The 15,380-nt window shown below is 43.1% G+C and overlaps 1 protein-coding gene across 16 annotated transcripts in view; it reads right to left on the bottom strand.

The window, feature by feature from the left end:
• The window catches only part of PTPRM (protein tyrosine phosphatase receptor type M), an 816,519-nt gene that overhangs the window by 96,537 nt on the left and 704,602 nt on the right, over positions 1-15,380 (bottom strand). The window lies entirely within an intron of this gene.

Here is a 15,380-nt window from a genome sequence, read left to right as displayed (position 1 = left end):
ACTGTATTTTATTTATTTGTTACTTTAATTTCTTTTTTTTGGCAAAAATGAAGTCTAGCTATGTTGCCCAGGCTGGTTTCAAACTCCTGGCTTCAAGCAGTTTTCCTGCCTCAACCTCCCAAAAGCTAGGATTATAGGTGTCACAGCACCTGGCTCCAAATCCACATTTTCAAAAGGCATGTGCTTCATATGTTGTCACTCATAAATGGAAGCTAAGCTAAGAGGACACAAATGCATAAGAATGACAACGATGAACTTTGGGGACTCGGGAAAAGGCGGGAGTGGTGGAGAGGGATAAAAGACTACACATTTGGTACAATGTACACTGCTCGGGTGATGGATGCCCTAACATCTCAGAAATCACCACTAAAGAACTCATTTCAGTAGGTTTTGGGGGGACAGGTGGTGTAACCAAACAATAGCACCTGTTCCCCCCAAACCTACTAAAATAAAAAATGAAAAATTAAAAAAAAAAAAGAAAGGGATGTACTAACGACGTCCTAAGGGCAGAATTTTCCCGCACTGATCATTGCTCTATCCCTGGCCCTTAGATTAGAGCCTGGAACATAGCAGGTTTACCCCCAAAATATTTTTTGAAGAAATGAAAAATGCATTTTGTTTTTTGAAAAATATGTCCTTTAAAAAGTATTTACCTAAGTTACTGTTCCTTTTAGCAGAGGGACCCTTCTTTCCAATTAAAATATATGCTAAAACTCAGTATTCAGAATAGACAAAAGCCAGCTGCTCTGAAAGGCAAGCACAGGGGGGCCTGATAAGAACATTTTGCAAAACTTCACTTCCAATGTTGCTGGAGCAGTGGTGAAGACCCTGCTTCCAAATTGCTACAGTTTTTTTCTGATGCTAACTTTACTCAACATTTCATTTGGGTTTGTCGGTGAGAAATGAAGTCCACAGCTTGAGACACGAGTCAGGAGAGCTGCAGACGACAGACCACTTTATCCCTCCCCGGTCACTGGAGCAAGTATTGGCCTGGACCCATTCCTTGAAATGCTTATGGATGAAAGTCAAAATTTCACATTGGTTTCTGAAGTTTAACAACCTGTTGAGTAAGGGCAGAAGGAAATTGGTGTCAATTTTCTAACATCCCTTCCTGGACGGGGCTTTCCACTTCATGACATGTAGTCACATTATTTCATGTCAGTGCCTCACCATTAGTCGGGGTGCAATAAGTTTATCTGGAATGTGGTGACAAACTGGGCCAGAGAAGAAGAAAAGCTGAGAGGAGGTCGTGTCTTCCTGCTCTGCTTAAAGGAGACTATGGGATGTTCAAAAGAGACTACGATGAGCAAGTTCCAGGGTCGACTGTGTGGGTGAGAATTGCTGCTGGTGGGTTAGAATCCTCCACGTGTGGTTTTGGGCCAGTTACTTAATCTTTCTGTGCATCAGTTTCCTTAGCTGTAAAATGGAGAGGAAGAGTGCCTACCTTGTGGGATTACTATGAGCATTAAAATAATACACATAAAGAGATCAGAACAAAGCCTGGTATATAGGAAGCGATGGATAGATGTCAGTTATTATTATCACGTGCTATGTAGTTGACATCTACAATTTGCTTCTTGCTGCTTTTATAGACGATGTCCAAGCAGGTAACAACAACTCCAGGAACAGACTCACTTGCAGTCAGGATGTTTCCTCATGGCGACCTGCTTTAAGAACCAATTTTCTAGGACACATTCTGCTGCTTAAAGCCAGTGGTTCCCTATATATGTTTTGCCCCTGCTGGGGACTGGGGGAGGTGAGCTGGTACACTGGACATGTGTAGATTGTTATGGCTGTGTTTCTTAGGAGAGCCAGTGCCTGCACACAACTACTGCACAGAGGGGTGCCACAAGCACTGACAACGCCATTTGAGCTTCAAGATGAAAGAAGCACCCTAGAACTGAATCACAGCTACTCCACAAGGTTGACGTTCCTGGATACTCGGGCTTTCCCTGGGCAGGTTTTCAAAAGGCAGTTTACGGACCGCATTAGAACTGTGCGATCTCTAGAAGCAGGCCTGTCTTGAAGATCTACTGTACTCCCTCGTCAGAATCCCCTCTCTTTTGCGTTTCATTTCTCTAAGTGCCTCAGGATGAGTGCTGCTCATTCCCTGTGATTCACCACCCACGGGCTGCTCAGGCTATCCTGGAAGGTTCCCTTTAGGGATGTCGATTTCCACCAAGACTGAATTCCTATCTCCTAGCAACAGAGCCTTTGAAGTAGGCTTTTACCATCATTTCCTACAGTTCAGTCAGTTTACCCCCACCCCAAAATTCACCCTGGTTGTTACTTCTCCAGATTCAATTGCCCTTACTCCCCTCAGGATGGAGAAATCTGTAAGACACATATACAGCTGACTTCCTAACAGAATGAGATGGTTTTGGCCTTTATATGCATGGTAGTATCTTTTTTCTTCAAAATATTGTTTTTATTAGATTATAATGTCTTGTGGTCAAAGATGGTGTCATATACATTCCAAACATCCCTAAGAATACCCTTCCCCAGAGCCACATTCCCAACTCCAAGAGACTCCATTCACAGCCCAGAGGCACAGGCTGCAGTCCCATGTGAAGGAACCCTGCCTAACACACAGCAAGTGAGCAACAAGGATTGACTGAACTCTTCCCCATGCTAATGAATGGGTGGTGGGCCAAAATCACCCAAGATACCTTGAATGGGTCCATAATTTTAAATTTTTAAGTTTAAATTTCAGGGGTTTTTTTGTTTTTTGTTTTTTTGTTTTTTTGAGGCAGAGTTTTGTTCTTTTTGCCCAGGCTAAAGTGCAATGGCACGTTCTCAGCTCATTGCAACCTCTGCCTCCTGGGTTCAAGTGATTCTCCTGCCTCAGCCTCCTGAGTAGCTGGGATTACAGGCGCACACCACCGCACTGCTAATTTTTATATTTTTAGTAGAGATGGGGTTTCACCATGTTGGCCAGGCTGATCTCAAACCACTAACCTCAGGTGATCCGCCGACCTTGGCCTCCCAAAGTGCTGGGATTACAGGAGTGAGCCACCATGCCCAGCCTAAATTTTAGTTTTAATACAGGTTTGTCTAATATTGTCAGAACACTGAGCTATTTCATCTTCTGGAAATCTCTTACCTACTCATTCCTGCCCATCTCTAACTGTCCAAATTTTGCCCATTTTTCAATGTTCAACTCACATGGCCCCTCCTCAGTAAGGCCTTGTCATTTATTCAGTGTTTTTTTGAGTATCTGCTATATGACAAACACCATGCTAAGTATTGAGGATATGTAGTGGTAAGCAAGTTATATCCATGGTCCTTGAGTTCATGGGACTTAAGGCAATGGAAAAGACATTAAACAGTCGTTGCATAAATAATGATTTAAATACGATTTTGACAAGCGCAAAGTTGGAAAGGACAGAGAGCTGTGAGAGTGAATGGCATGGGTCCTAACCTACTCTGAAGAGCTGGCAAACAATTCTCTAAGAAAGGGATGCGAAGCTGAAACCATGAAGATAGAAAGAGGAGAGGGCAGAGTTCCTAAAGTTCAAGTCCAGGAGATAGTGTGTGTTCAGGCCAGGAGGTAGGAAGGATCCAGCATGCTCAGTAAACCAGAGAAGGCTGGTGTGGGGAATGTGCTGTCAGAAGCCGGGGAGAAGAGTGGTGGGAAATGAGAACAGAGAGGAGGGAAGGCCAGGTTATAATCTTCATCCTGAGCACTGTGGGAAGCCACAGGGAGTGGCATGCTTCATTTTATCAGATGCCTGCTATTGTTGAGGGTGAACTGGAAGGGCTCCAGTTGGGTTGGTGGGTGTGGGGAGGCAATGGGTGGGCTACTGCAGCAGTCCTGGGGAATCAAGGGTAGCTTAGCATAGAGAGTGCTAGTAGACAGGGCCGAATCTGAGGGGTATTTACGTGGGAGGACTGATCACAATGATCAGTTCACTTATTGTGGATAAGAAGAGGTACCATGATGACTTCTAGGATTCTGACCTGAGAAATAGGAGAGGACGGTGCCTTTGACTAAGATGTGAACCATGGAGAAAAGCCAGCTTGGGGCTGTTGTTGGTAATTAGGAGCACAGTGTTGGACATATTTAATTTGAAATCTTTACCATCTGAATAGAGATATAGAGCAGGTGGTTGGGCATAAGTTCTCCTTCCTTAAATGTCAATAATCCTTTGATTTTACTTATTGCTGCTCTTATACACGGTTATCTACAGATATGTCTTATTTTTCCCACAGATCAAACATACTTTAGCTGGGTGTGATGGAATATGTCTGCAGACCAAGCTACTTGGGAGGCCAGGGCAGGAGGATAGCTTGAGCTCAAGAGTTCAAGACCAGCCTGGGAAACATGGCATTATTATTATTATTTTAGAGACCTTGTCTCTATGACTTAGCCTAGCATGGTGGTGCACAGCTGTAGTCCTAGAGAGGCTGAGGCAGGAGGATCGCTTGAGCATAGTGGTTTGAGGCTGCAGTGAACTATGATTGCACCCCTGCACTCGCCCAGGCAACACAGCAAGACCCTGCCTCTATAAAAACAAAAACTATTTAAGAGCAGCTGTGTCTTATATTCATCTTTACCTCCTGTGTGCATACTTCTATGAAAATAATAGTATAAATATATATAGGTAAATATATAATCAATATACATTTATTTTTATGAGTAAGTGAAAAAAAGCCCAGTTGACAATGAGACACCATCACATACTCACTAGAAAGGCAAAACATTTAAGTCTGAACACCAAGTTCAGGTGAGGATGTGGAGTAATATGAATTCACATATTCTGCTGGTGGAAATCAAAATTAGTACAATCACTTTGGGAAACAATTTACTATTTAGTAAAGATGAAGACATCTACACCCTACAACCCAGCCATGAGGAAATAGACGGTGTGTGCATCTTGAATCATACTGAAGCAATATTTTTCATAGTAGACAAAGTATAAACAATCCAAATGTCCATCAACAGAAGGGAGATATAAATTATATTAATAAAGTGGAATGCTACTTAGTAATGAAAATGAACAAGCCACAGTTACATACAACTTAAACAAATCATAAAAACATAGTTGAACAAAAACAAAGCAATACACAGAAAAGTATATGCCAATGCTGTCCAGTAGAACTTTCTGTGCTTATGAAAACCTTCCATAGCTGTGCTCACCAATACAAAGGCCACACTAGTTATTGAGCACATAAAATGTGGCTGGAGTAACAAAGAAACTGAAATTTTAATTCAATATTAATGAATTTAGATTTAAACAGTTACATGTAGCTAGTAGCAACAATAGTGGATAACACAGATATATGTTACATTTATGTAAAGTTAAAAACCAGGCAAAATATAACTATATCCTCTAGATCTGTAATGTCTAATAGGGTATCTGCTAGCCACATGGGCTAATCCTAATTGTGCTGTAAGTGTAAAATACACATCAAACTTGGAACACTTAGTATGCTAAAAAGAATGTAAAATATCTCATTTATGTTTTTTATACTGACTACACGTTGAAAAGTTGACATTTAGGACTTATTAGATTTAATAAAATATATTACTAAACTTAAGTAATTTATTTCTTTTTCTGTTTCTTAGTGTGGCTATAAGATTTAAGGATAATTTAATATTATACATGTGGCTTTTACTTATAGTTCATAGTTTATTTCTGTTGGACCATGTGCTAGGGGATACATAAAACAGGAAGGGTTTCAGCCGATGAGGCAGCCAACTCATTGCACCATGCTCAAGTAAGGCAGATGCTTAGTGGTAGCCAATTGGGTGATTTGTCTACTTTGCTTCTCTGTCTGGCTGATAAAAGCCTGCCACTCACACTTCTACATGTAGCTCTCTGAATCTCTTCTGTTTCTGAGGGCTGCCTGATTCATGAATTGGTCTTTGCTCAAATAAACTTGGCTAAATTTAATTTGCTTAAAGTTTTTCTTTTAACTTAATGGCACTGAACTTAAAATGGTTAAGATGGTAAATTTTATGCTATGTATATTTTTCCAAAAATAAAAAAGTCCAGTTTTTCCATCTGTCCCTTGTATAACATTTCCTCATGTTCCACTCTAGTCCCTGGTATCCTAGGAAAGGGCATTCATGTACTTGCAGCCTAGAGCCCTGTGGGTTCTTCTGCTAGGCAGATTTTCCTGACATGGGTGAATTCCCTTCCCCTGATGAAATCAAGGCAGGGTTGATGGGGAACCCGCCTCCAGGGTTCAAGCAATTCTCCTGTCTCAGCCCCTTGAGTAGCTGGAATTACAGGTGCCTGCCACCATGCCTGGCTAATTTTTATATTTTTACTTGAGACAGGGTTTTATCATGTTGGCCAGGCTGGTCTCGAACTCCTTACCTAGGTGATCTGCCTGCCTTCGTCTCCCAAAGTGCTGGGATTACAGGGGTGAGCCACTGCGCCCAGCCTTTATAGCTTTCTAATAGAGGATAACAGTCATACATTATGTAGTTTCTGAAGTATTTTTGTTTCAGTGATAAAATAGGTGAACACTGATTAGTGAATCCATCTCAAGCCCAGGAGATATCTGTGTTAGTAGTGAGAATGGGGTTAGTCTCTAGAGGGTATCCACTTGGGGCAGAGAATGCAGGACATGTGTTCTGCCCATGGAAAGTGGACTGGTTATCACATGACTGCACTTTCTGGCTGAAACACGTCAGCACTTCTCAAGCTAATCCCTCTGCCTTCCAGAATACAAGATATGGGAACGTATCACCATCACCCACATTAAATCAGTGAATGTAAATGCTATAGCAGTGAAATGACTGGCTCTTCCAGCCACAGAGTCCACCCAATACTCAGCTGCTTGTATGTTTAAGAATGACTCAGCACAGGAACTGCAGATTCTTGTGTGTCTTCTTTTAAACAAACCTCTCAGATCACTATGGAAACAACAGATATAGACTTTTGGGACAAATGAATCAGTACCTGTATATGGATGCCCCTCACCATATGTTCTTTCATTTACCTTGAATCAGATACCAATTACAAAGACAAATATGTATCAACCATTTTTTTAGGAAAACTCAGTCATCCTCTTGGGGTACTCTTGAGGCTAAATCATATCAAATTTTTATGAGGAAATTCCTCATGGACATTTCTGGCATCTGGCAAATGTGGGAGTCACTCAGACAAAGAATCCAAAGAAATACCAACTGTCCACTTACAAGCCCTGTTCTGTAGGTTTGCTTTGAAGGGTTACCAGCTGGGAGGGGCCCTTTCTCAGCGCCAGGGTCCAGCCTTTGGGGTTGAAAGGAGGAAAAGGTTTCAACTGCCTAGGCCTAAGATTTGTAAAGTCCAATCAGCTTTGTGGTTAACAACAGGTCAATTACTGACCATGAAAGCCACGGGGTCAAGACTATGAGGACCTGGTATTTCTAGGGGACACAGTCTGTTAAGTTTGAGACCACCTGAGCTGTAGTTACTAATTACCATCTGTATTTCTCTGCCAGCATGGGTTTTTTTCCTTCCTTATTCCAAAGCCATTTCACATTCACATTTTGCAGGAAATGAAACAGGGGCTTTGGTGTCTGGCAGACCATCATTTGATGTTGACTCTACAACTCACATGCATTCTACACAAATCTGGAGTCCGGCTGAGCTTCATCTGTAAAAAGGGGTAACAATGGGCTACTTTCCTAGGAGGGTTGGGAAGACCAAGTATGGTAATGCATAGTATTATCAGGTACCTGGAACACAGTACAGTTCGTTCCCCTTAAAAAAAATTCCCTCTTTTCTGTGAATTAAAGCAACATCCTTGTTGAAGTTTACCAATAAAATCTCCAAAGCACAAAGAGCCAGTAGCCTTGCTGGGGAGTAGCAGAGCAGGCAGAACTGAAAACTTGAAGCAGCCAATCTTTCAGGGAAGAGGAGCTGGAGGTATTTTAAAAAGGAAACAGGAGAAAGGTTTGAAGACATGCTGAATGCTCTTCAATAACGCCTACATTTTAATCTCCCGGCATCTGCTAAACAACCTATCCCTAGTTCTGTATAGTGAACCACAGAGGTCAGGATCCCGGGCTCTGGAGCCAGAATCCCTGTTTCAATCCCAGTTCTGCTGCTCTGTAGTTGTGTGGCCTTAGACAAGTTACCTGACCTCTCTGTGTCTCAGTTTTCCGAACTGTAAAATTGGAATAACAATATTGCCTGTATTAGAGAGTTTTGTAAGGATTGAGTTAATATTAGTAGTAATCATTAGTAAGTAGCTGATATATAATAAGAAGTAAGTGAGAGTTAGCTATCACTTGTCTTATTACTGCCAATGACTTAATTCAAGGCCTGATCATTTTCATCTGTGCTATTTCACTTTTGCCTCTAGATGCTTCCCTCACTAGTGAATCCATGCCGAGGGCTGCATTTCTAAAACAGTATTTTTCCCCCTAACACCACCTTGGTAACCATTCAGTGATATAAACAGGAAACTGATCAATGGTGAGCAAACAAGCAAAGAAATCTGATACAATCATTCAAAAGGATTACAGAATAGAGAGGAGCAGGCTACAAGACAGCGTGTCTACTAAGAGTCTATTTACATGAAATAATTAAATGCATTGGCGTACGTGTAGGTATGCACCGTGGGATAACTGGAAGAATGAGGTTTCTGCTGGGGGTAAAATCTGGAGTGATTTTTATTATCATTTTTATGATTTTATGTACTACTTTAATGGTCTAAAAGGTTTCTATTATCTTTGTAATCAGAAAGAGAATAACACATCTATTCTCACTGAAGAACAAAGACAACAAAAATAAATAAATAAATAAAGTCAATAGCTTAAGAGATAGAAAAACAAGAAGACCGGAATGAAACAGGAGAAAAACGTTAGCAGGATTTGAATCTGGATGGTGAGATTCTAGGCTATGTTTCCCATTTTCCACAGTGTACAAAGTTTCTTTAATGTGTACGAATTGGAGAAAAAGAAATCTATTTTCCATGTAGGACTGGAATATGATCAAAATTAAACTTATGTTTATATCATAATCACAACTCAATGTTACCCCATCAAGAAATGTAACAAACTCTGCCACTTTGAGAAACTCCATCTGCATAAAAACTACTTGCTATTCCTCTCATATCTCTCAAAAAAAGCCTTTACTAGATGAAACAGAGAAAAGCTGATATTTTTGGGTAAGAAACAGGCACATAAAGACTTTGTCACAACAAACTACTGCTTAGTGTTAAAGAACTGTAATTTGCTGAGACTCCCCCCCACCCCACCCCACCCCACCCCACCCCCAACCCCAAGTACACAGGCATGCATTGGACTGGGGTGATGTGAGATTGAGGGCAGGTCTATGCTCCACCTGAAGTCTCTAAAACATGGTACTTATGCCCTTTCCATCAGGGAACACTACGTTTAAAAATATCTCCAAGTAGCTTCAAATATTTTAACACTTTCATATTAAACATGACAGATATTGGTAATAGCCATGCAATTTTAACTTGTGTGTGATTAGATATTCCCACAGCAGCAGAAATGGACTATGCCACTGATAATCTTTCACCTCTAACCAATTCTTTCTCTCTGCCACATGCTGATGACATATAAGGTAAATTGGAATCACAATGATCTAAGTAACATTTGGCCTCTGAGAGAAGGCTGGAAATTAATTTTAATTGCAATTGATTTTTGCAAATAGTGGCTTTGATCCTCCCGTGGCTGCATTTAGGCCAAGGATTGAAGCTGTGCTTGTTTCAAGGTAGGATCTGCAGGAGATCCAGTGTGCCTGCAACTCAGGAAGTGCTTGGCACCTTAACCAATGGAGATGCCACCTCCAGTGCAGTCTCCCTGCTTGTTTCCACCTGGGCTCCCAGCCCTGCCATGCAGGTTCTGAGCAGGAAGTTTGAGTTTGATGCAGGTGGCTCCAAATGAACTCTCCTCTTCTGTTGGCTTCACTTGGGCCTTGCCTTGTTTTCTGACTCTTTGTTTAACCTAATCCCTGTGTCAGAGCTCTCTCTTTATTCTTCAGAATCCTGGCAGGAATTTGGTTTTTTTTACCCTATGCCTTCTTAAACATATTGTGTCCATCTGCTTCTCTCTTACTCATGCCCACCTGAATTTAATGACAAAAGCTCGCCCTGCCAGTCCACTCTTACCTCACTAAACTCTATCTAGTTCCCTCGCTTCAAAGACACTGTTGAAGTCATTCAACTAGTAGAGGGAAGCAAACTGCTACCAAAAAAAAAAAAATGTTAGAAAAGTGAAGCCTTCAACCTGAGCAACCAAGACTGGCTCACTGATTAGAAGAATCTGGCAGGCTGGGGTAGGTCTAAAGTTCCAGTTGCTGATTAGTCACACCTCGCTGCTAGGAAATGGAGTAGGAGGGCATGGTAACCCACCTCAGAAGGGACCCTGTGTCCTCAGCACTACATCAGAGTCTCTGCTGCACTATCTACCAACAGGACACCAGCAGCACCCCTTCTCTCCATGAGACAGTGCTCTCTCCTCCAGTTGAGCAGTTCTGTCTCAGGAAGGCCTGTTCTTAAAGTCCCTTTAGCTGGGTCCTGGGCTCCTCTCTACACCCTCCTTGCTCCCTCCACAGATCACCTCCTCCTGCCAATGGCTTCTATCACCACCCATATGACTTGTGAAATGGGTCATTGGTTTATATTCGAGCTCAGACCCCTCTCTTTAGGGTTCCACAGCAGTCTACAAAACTGTCTGCTTGGCATCTCATTTGTATGTTTCAAAAGCATCTCAATATGTCCCGAAATCAAACTCATAAGCTGCTGCTGACCTCATACCCACCTGAGCTCCCTTCCACATCTGGTTCCCTTCCAGTATTGTCCATCTGACTACATGGCCCATCCTTCTATCTGTTTACCTGTCCAACTGTCCATCATCCATCTATCCATTCATCCTTCGGCCAGTTAGACGTGCAGGCATCATCTCTGGCTCTTCTGTCTTCCTCGCCCTGTGTCCTATCCATCTTTCGGTTGGGTCCATTACTTCTTTTGAATTAATTGACTTATTTTCTTTCTAGCCAACATCATCATCGTGTCACACTCACGCTACTGGAAATTCCTCAACAACTGTCCCCTTGAACCTATTTTTCTCTGTAGTCAGATCTAAATTTTCCAATGAAATTTGATTAACACCCCCTCCCAACCCCTTTAATGAAGTTTCCCTTGTTCTAACAATAAAGATGAAAGTCCTCAACCTGCCCCAGAAGGCTCTGTACATCTGGCTTCCACCTCCCTTCTTCCCTCCCTCCAACTGCCACCCCCATCCCTTCAGCTCTAGCTACGCAGCCTTCCTTCAGTTCTTCAGACCCAAGGGGCTCCCCAACATGACGGTGTCTGTTCACATGACCCCTGCCTCCCAATTTTGTAGCATCCTCCCTGCTCTGTCCCCTCTGTTCGGTTGTTTTCCATGTCCCATCCTCAGGGAGGTGTTCCCACACCTCTTCACTCAGTGCTCATGTTGTGAGTTCTCATGGTACCATGCTAACTCCTTCTGTGCCCTTAACTTGAATTTTATTTTGTAATCCCTTACATCACCCCCTCCTCCCCCGCAAAATCTCCCAGGACCATGAGAGGGCAGGGGCTCTGTCAGCTCTTGCTCCTGTGGTCACCCCAGAGTCCCTGCATCTCCCATCTCCACCCCCACTGCTCCAGCAGCACAGGCTTTCCTGCTGTCCGGGCCACTTGGGTGGCCACACTACTCCACTTTCTCACCTGCTTCAAGTCCTGGTTGGCATCTCCTCCCCTCAGGGAGGCTTTTCCTTGACCACAATCTCAAAACATTGCCCACTCTAACCCATCTCCCCTCCCTGCTTCATTTTCCCTGCTGTGCTCACCTCCTAACACGGGTGTCATGCCCTGCACTCAGCGATTGTTCCTGTCCCCCCCGCCAAGAAGGTATAGCAGGACACCAGCACAGCATCCTGTCTGCTTTGCTCCCTGCTCTGTCGCTGACACCTAGAATAGTGCCTGGTGTATAACAGGAACTCAGTAAATGTCTGTTGAAAGAATGACTGTGGTTTGGCACATGGCAGATCAATACATACTTATTGCATAAAGAACAGAAGACAGGAGGAAGAGAGCCTGGGAAGCTTCTGCAGATTCTGGCTCATTATCTCCAATTGCCAGTCCCTAGAAAGAGGAGCCGGCTGCAAGGGGGCTGCCTCTGCCTCGTTAGCAGGGAGATTTGGGGTGTGCCTTAAGCTTAGAGTTAATTATAATTAGGAACTGTTGAGAGTATTAGGAGGACTATGCTTTTGTGTGGAGGAGCGGTAATGGTGGATAGGGTGTTGGTTTATATTTGGAAGGGACTAGCTCAGCAAATTTACAGTGTAAATAAGGGAAAAGTTAACTTACTTAAGAGCAAAAGCCAATAAACAGTTTTAAGGACCATTACAACTATTTTATATGCAAACACTGCTGCAAAACAATGAATGTGATCATCAAACGGCTCCTGCGTTCTTTGAAAAGCACTAACAATCTTTCTAAGACATGCTGCCTGAATCCCAATTCCTCATCCTAGTTAGTGGTGTTATCCCAAGTTCGAGGCTCTAGGAAGCAGACTTCCCAGGAAGTGGAAATGACTTTTCTCCAATTACATAATTTTTAGGCGGGAGATGGTAATACTATTCACTATGCCCATAAAGAAACAGCCATTATGTAGGTGTGAGTCATTATGTTTGTGTGGGTCATTATGTGCATGTGGGTCATTATGTGTGTGAGGGTATAGGAAGCAACAGCAAACTAGAGGAAGGGCTATGCCCAGGAAAGGGCTTCAGGACACCACTAAAGGTGAGAGCAAGATTAGAATGCTGGACAGAGAAGTCTCTTTTTGACACTGTCCCAAGAAAGATACAAAAATAACACAACCCAGTAAAGAAATCCTAAAAGAGTACCAGGAAGGGATGGGATGGAGGGTGGTGACGGCTGGAAAATGTAGCCTCAGAGGTCATGGCTAAATGACAGCCGAGCACAATGCCTGGAAACGGACGCAGAGTCCCGCCTGGGCGGAACCGGACCACGGCACAAAGAAGTCCTCACCAGTAAGGAGCAGGATGGTCCCCGAATTACCGACCGGCTCACTGCTTGGAATCTGAGACTTCAACATGCTGATTTTTTGTTTTTTTGTTTTTTTCATTTTAAATGAAGTAATGAATCTGCTAAACTCAAGAATAACACGGAAGTAATGAAGATGTGGGATTTTTTTTTCAGGTAACAATGATCAGTGTTGTTTAAATGTGGCATTTCTGTTCATTTCCACAACATGTGATCTTGTCAGGAAATTCTGCCATCGAGAAGGCTCACGATTCACCCAAGGTCACTGAGCCAGTGTGCGGCAGGACAAGGACTCCAAACTATTCCTCCTGTCTCCAAACCCTATGTCCTTCTCTTTTGTCCGAAAGGTCTTTCTTGATCAGTCTGCCCCTCATCCACTCACCCTTCTCCTCGATGTCCCCAATGGTGTCCCCACAATACATTTTCCATTTATTTATGGACCTGAGATCTATTGCTTCATGCATGTCTTAGCCGGATCTGGCAACAGACTGCAAATTCATGGTGGTAGGAAGTGGATTTAAATCCATCCCACCTCTGACAACATTGTGCCAGACACACAAATCACATTTGATACCTATATTTGGGGTACTGAAAAAATTGATCCTAAGTTCAGGGTTCTGAGAGTTGAACACGATCTTGGAGGTAGAAATGTATCCTAGGGGGTAAGGATAAGCTGCCCTCATGGAATCTGTTCTCCAATAAACCAGGAGTCAGCAAACTACTGTTTGTGAGCCATATCTAGCCCACTGCCTGCTTTTGAAAAAAAAATTTTCCTGGAACATAGTCAGACCCATCCAGTTCTGCACTGTCTGTGACTGCTTTTGCATGAAAATAGCAGAGCCAAGAAGCTGAGCTGAGACTGAGATTGGCCTGTAAAGGCTAACACATTTACTACTGGACCCTTTACAGAAAAAAGGCTGCCAGGCCCCTGCACCAGACTGTAATTGCTAGGAGGGCAGTATACATCTGTGGTTTATTATCTTTTTTCTTTTTTGAAACCTTTGGAGTCTCGCTCTGTCACCCAGGCTGGAGTGCAGTGGTGTGTTCTCAGCTCACTGCAACCTCCGCCTCCCAGGTTCAAGGGATTCTCTTGCTTCAGCCTCCTGAGTACCTGGGATTACAGGCATGCGCCACAACGCCCAGCTAATTTTTGCCTTTTTAGTAGACACAGGGTTTCGGCTGGTCTCAAACTCCTGACCTCAGGTAATCCACCCACCTTGGCCTTCACCATCTTCTTATAGCACTGCCTCCCACAGAGTCTGGCAAAAGAAAGGAATTAATAAATATTTATTGAAAGAAGAGATGGATTACTGGACCCTATTAAGCACATACTGTCTGTCCAGCTATGATGAAGAATGGATAGAGGAATAGAATTCAATGTTCCTGTGACAAATCGCTGTACATCAAATACCCACAAGGATCAAGTGGAGACAAAGTGGCCTGAATTTATGGAGTTTTAAAGGAGAAAATCTGCTTGGAACATGGTGGGGGACCTGCAGCCATTTTTTAGAAAGGAAACAATCAATATAGGGCCATCCCCATATTTGCCTGCCTCAGCCTCCTGAGCTGGGACTGCAAGCACGTGCCATCATGCCCAGCTATTTTTTTTTTTTTTTTTTGGTAGAGACAGAGTCTTGCTTTGTTGTCAAGGCTGTTCTCCAACTCCTGGCCTCAAGCAATTCTCCCACCTCAGCCTCCCAAAGTGCTAGGATTATAGGTATAAGCCACCATACCTGGTGAAAACCAAGTCAGTGGGGCCAATCATCCCAGCACCCACTAGGCAGTAGTTGTGATAGCTTCTCCTGGGTTGGAATCCTGCCTCCATACCTTATTAACTGTGAAACCCTTTAACTCTCTTTATCCCTTGATTTCCTCAGCTATAAAATACATACAAAAATATTACCTGTTTCGTGGTGTTGTTATAGGAAGTGAGCAAGTTCATATGTGCAAAGTACTCAGTGTGGTGTCTGGCATATGTAAGTGCCCAGCAAATGCTAGCTTTTTTCACTCATGATTCAAAAATATATCTCAAGTGTCTCCAAGAGGAGGTATTAAACTATACGCTGGGAAGAAGCAGATTCAGTGTCATATTGGGCAAAGGCCAGTGGGATCTCTCAGCATACGCAAGGCTACATCCTTTGACACTGCATTCTGTATGCTCAGCAAAAGCATCAGTGATGCTACAGCGATGAAGTTTAGGCTCAGCAATGTCCCTTCCTTCCACTTGGTTTGGCAAGGGGATTTCCTGTTTCACTTCCAAGAATCTCTGTGAGTCTGTTGCAGAACTGAAGGGACTCCTGAAAAGGATCCTGTAAGCCACCAGGAGAAATCTGGATTCTTCTAACAGTGCAAAGCTTCAGTGGGCTCCCAGAGAAAAT

Source organism: Sapajus apella, unplaced genomic scaffold (assembly GCF_009761245.1).
Source record: "Sapajus apella isolate SASKATOON/1434 unplaced genomic scaffold, GSC_monkey_1.0 scaffold29, whole genome shotgun sequence".
Lineage (NCBI taxonomy): Eukaryota > Metazoa > Chordata > Mammalia > Primates > Cebidae > Sapajus > Sapajus apella.
This window is presented reverse-complemented; position numbering and strand designations above follow the sequence as displayed.